Genomic DNA, 4,571 nt, shown 5'->3' with positions numbered 1-4,571 from the left:
CAAATGGCCACATCTTCCTCCTTTGTTTTCCTTCCACTCTCTCACACTCTGCTTCACATCGCCTCACCCCAACCATCTCAAAATCTTTGCAAATCCTCCCCACCACGGTGTGGTGTGATATCTTCTTCCCTTTTGTCTGAAAGATATTAACACATTCCTCTCTCCTCCTCCTCGGCCATTATTTTTCTCTCGCGCTTGCTTAATTCCTCTTTCTTGCGCTCCTCTAATGCGCCTTTTATCGTGAGCCCTGTTCTGTTTTTATTAGCGGCCCAAAAAGCGGTGACATTTATGTGAGCTGCTCTCGGAGTTTCTCCTCCCCATTGTCTATCAGCGGCGCTGCAGACCCCTGGCTCCACGCTGGGTCAGCTTATGCCCTCTGTCTCCATTCATAATTCTCATATCAGCCAGCAGTGAAACTTCATATCTTCATATCTTCACATCAAGTATTCCTGCCTTTTAATAATACGGGAAATTGCTGGTCTAGGTAGCTGCCTGCAATGAATATTCTGGATCTACATCAGTGGGATTCATTAAATCAGGAGGAATAAAAAAGGCAAGCAAAATATCTTGTTAGGAGTCGTTTTATGGAAATATTAAAAATGTCATTGGCAGCGGTGGAGTTCGTTTTCCAGGTTCGCTTTGTCTAACAATAAAACGTCCTGATATGAGCTTCCTCTCTAACTCACACGTACCCAAACACACTGGTATCTCTAATGACCGCGCAACATTTCCCCTCCCACTGTTAAGCCGTCTCATGAGAGCAACCTGGAAACTGAAGCTGCGCATGTATGTGTGTGCCACATTAACAGCCCCAGCTCCTGACTGATCTGTTTAAAGACACACCAGCCACTCTGATTACCATCTCCATAGCCAGCCATAAATAATACGATTTAGCTCAATTAGGATCCTCTTGAGGTGTAAAACAAGTGGAGAGGCTACAGCTAGTCGCTGGTAATCCACGCAGCTCCTGCTCGGTCTGCTAGTGGATTACAACCCCCTGGGTCACTGTTTATCCTTTACGTAAACTAGCTCTGCCTGCACAAAGGAGCTGAGCAGCCGCAGCAGCAGCAGCAGCAGACACCTCCCGGCCCGATAGCATCTGATCTCTGGGCTACTTGACGAACAACAGGACACTCCCGGCTTCCAGCTTCCCCCAGCAGCAGTACCATCGCCATCATCTTGCCTCCATCCATCTTCCAGCTCTCACTGCGGATCTCTATCGTCACGTCTCAGACGAGGGGAAGTGGAAGTGTGATTCCATCTCTGTCTTTTCTGTTAAGACATGGCCAGTTGGTGGCCCACATGTGTTTAACACCGCACAGGAAGTCCCAAACGCAGAAGACGACGTCCACACCCAGTGATTTCTGCAGGTTATGGTCACACATACTGTAAGCACTAAGACTGAGGGATCTCAGTGATTTCATTTTTAACACACGCATAGTGCAGGAGGTTCAACATGTCAAACTCTGGATTGCGGTCATGATGTGGTTTGATTTGAAAGGCACATCAATGTGATTTAGTATTAAAACCTCTCAATTCATGTTAGTACCAAAAGACCAATGTTGTGCTGTGTTACATGGGTGTTTCCAGGACATAGTTCATTTCCGTTTTGCATCCCAAGTATGGAAACAAACTGTCGCTCATTTTCTGAAAATCAGTGCAGATACTCCGTGAAATTGAAAGTCAATCGTGGTCAAATTAAAGTCACACTCAGCCTTGGTCCTGCCAGTATTCTCCCAGCACATTGTAATACACTTTGATATTCCAAGCACACTTAGTTCAAGTTTACCACATTTGATGCCAACTTGAAATCAGTGTGCTTTTATTCATTGACAAAATCAATTACAGTAAGGACAAGCACGTTTGCTCCATGTTCCATGGAGAAAGTCTGCGTGTTCGGGGGAAGAGGACCATTGAACAAATGAGAAGAAACTCTGACTTGTAATAAGCCACAGTGATGACCCACCTTTCATTTTTAACATTTCTGCAACTTCAAACATAGTCACAACAATTCCTTATGCCTCTTTCCTGTCACTGATTGATTGACAGCTACAAGAAGTTTCAGAAGTTTAAAAACCACTTCAGCCAACATGGAAGAAACTATTTTTGCAACAGGGAGGCTGGAATGTACCTCAGAGAGATGTGGTCCACCCGTCTGTGCGTCTGTTAGTCTTCTGGGCTTCCACTTTATGGCGTGTTGGTGAGGCCGACATAGATATGGTTTCACTAGCCTTGGCAGAGCCAGGTCCCGCCGCTGACAGCAGGTTTTATTTGATGTGGATGTCCCGTGTTGGGTTTCAGCGCTGGCTTCAACATATGATCTCCATTATGACCCGAGGAGGAACGCATGCTGGTGGATGACTGGTGACTCTGGGCAGACAGCGCAGAGGAGGGGAGCCGACAGATGGAGAGCTGCACGGAGGAAGGGAGGAAGGTAGAAGAAGAGGAGACAAGGAGAGAAACTGCACTCAACAACATCATACTACACACCAGAGGTTGCTGAAATTTCTAAATATGATGTAAACACAGTATGAATTGTCAAGTATTTCCAGATGAGACCAGTTCAACCCATCATATTATCAGTGCTCTTCTGCAAACTTCCTGTGATGCAGCAGTCGGCCTCTGTAGCACGAGTGTATGAGCCAATATATGATTTATAAAACCAATAAAATATACAAACTCTATAGTCTTAATTGAAACCTCAACATATTTTAAGTCTTCCTGTAAACTTTATGAACCACATTCAGCATTAGTTCCACTGTGGTGGAAGCGAGGTGGCTGTGAGACATTGCTTTGCATATCGAAATTAAATAAAAGCAGCTACTAGATCACGATACAAATTGCTAATCTGATACAGCGCGTACTATGGTTCATGAAACTTAATTATGTGTTGGCACAATACTGGGATGTTGCCTAACTAAGTGCCTCTGTGCGCTGGAATATGTTCAACTAATAGATTCGAGGTGTTAGATGGCATTTGTTTAAAACGAGAGGAATTATTTACACAGAGTGTCTAACATGGCACCTGCTGTGAAAGGTCAGAAGGAAAATAACTTAAACATGGCAAACAGAGGCTTTATTAAATCCCTCCAAGGTTGTCTACTAAGTCAAAATCCAGAAAAAAAACTGTGTCGCTGCAACGCAAACTGTACTTTACATCTAATTCTCATACAACTAAATGATAATTGGCACAAATGAAGCTTGATGACAGTGATAAAAGCAAAAGCGTCTCAGTTTTGACTGTTAAGGAATCAAACCTCACATTAATTCTACGTGCAACCTTCAGGGGCCCAAGGCTTCAACTAAACAACAAAATAAATTTACATTATGTAACTTATTCCTATTATCTATTACCCCGCCTTGCAAGTGTACTTCTTTAATAACCGGAATAGTTAGTATATATCCTCCCATCTTACCTTAAGTTGATAATAACTTGGGCTAACTCTAGCACCGAAGTGTTTAATAATTTGACGGAGGAGGGGTAAAAATCATATTTATTGGATTTAACTGTTTTGGGGCCTGTCTCTCCGTCGGTCTGGAGCCCGCACACCATTCTATAATTCCTTCTTATCGGCCAGAGGCTTTAGTTATTTACTTTAAAATGGACTAATTTCTTATTCCAGCGGAGGGCGGACAGGCCGCTGACTTGAACAGCTGCTTCATGACCCAAAAAACTGTCAGTCTTTCCCTGGAATAAATTGTGGACCGTTCCATTTGCCCGCGCGGGGGTGTCCGCGCCTAAGAGGAGCCACAAACCCTCCTTCTAACGCATTACGGGCTCGGAGCACAATAGACGTGGTTCGGGTTAGGTCGTAGAACCACTGGGTCTCTCTGGGTGACACTCAGCGAGGTTCCGACCCGGACCCGGCGCGCCGCTTACCTCCGTCCACCCCCGCCTCTCGGAGCACCGGTTCGTGTAGGCTCATAGTAGAATCAATTCACAGGGAGGGCAGCTTGAAACCGGCCGCTCATGCCTGCGCTCTTAGTTTGGAGAGAGTGGCGTGTCGGGCGGCTTGGAGTTTAATAGTCCGGGTAGCATCCGTGCTGTATGTACATGTCTGTCTTCCCATGTGTACGTGCATGGCTGCTAGGGCTGTAAAAGCGAGCAGGGAGAGACGTTCACTGTGCTCGGAATTTTGATTTGACACGTTGTTGCGGCTCTGATTGAGTCTTTGTGTCGGGCGCAGCGGAGGTTTATGACAGATGTCGTGGTGAAAATAAAGTTGCCGCTCCAACCAAGTCCGCGCCGGCGGACGTCTGTTCCCCCCGCGTGCTCGTGCGCGCGCGGAACAAAGCGACTGACAGACAGAGGCGGAGGGTGCGTGAGCCTCCAGCCTAAAAGAACCACACAGAACCCCCCCTCGCGTCAGAGCCGATCTGACGGAGAATCGCATTCATTTTGACATTTGTCACACACTGTTGGAGCGACTCGGACGGCTGCAAAGTTGACAAGTTTCATCCCCACCTGCCTCTGTTGTTTGTCTGTGAGCCCGAGTTAAACACCAGAGCGGCTCTGAACGCAAATACACACTTCAGGATTTGTCAAATCAGGGGAAACACCTAAAATCAGC

At 46.1% G+C, this 4,571-nt stretch overlaps 1 long non-coding RNA gene across 1 annotated transcript in view; it reads right to left on the bottom strand.

Annotated features, from left to right (window-relative positions):
• Positions 1-3,668, bottom strand: part of LOC129603937 (uncharacterized) — a 5,606-nt gene extending 1,938 nt beyond the window's left edge. Inside the window, exons 1-3 of the long non-coding RNA XR_008694344.1 lie at positions 3,417-3,668; positions 2,132-2,412; positions 1-1,272 (exon numbers count right to left, since the gene is read on the bottom strand). The exon at positions 1-1,272 is cut by the window's left edge and continues 1,938 nt beyond it. This is a non-coding gene — a long non-coding RNA (uncharacterized LOC129603937). The remainder of the gene's footprint in view (positions 1,273-2,131; positions 2,413-3,416) is intronic.
• Between the last annotated feature and the right edge of the window lie 903 nt (positions 3,669-4,571).

The sequence above is a fragment of the Betta splendens genome, chromosome 4 (assembly GCF_900634795.4).
Source record: "Betta splendens chromosome 4, fBetSpl5.4, whole genome shotgun sequence".
Lineage (NCBI taxonomy): Eukaryota > Metazoa > Chordata > Actinopteri > Anabantiformes > Osphronemidae > Betta > Betta splendens.
The sequence above is the reverse complement of the archived record's forward strand: the minus strand, read 5'-3'. Positions and strand labels throughout refer to the sequence as shown.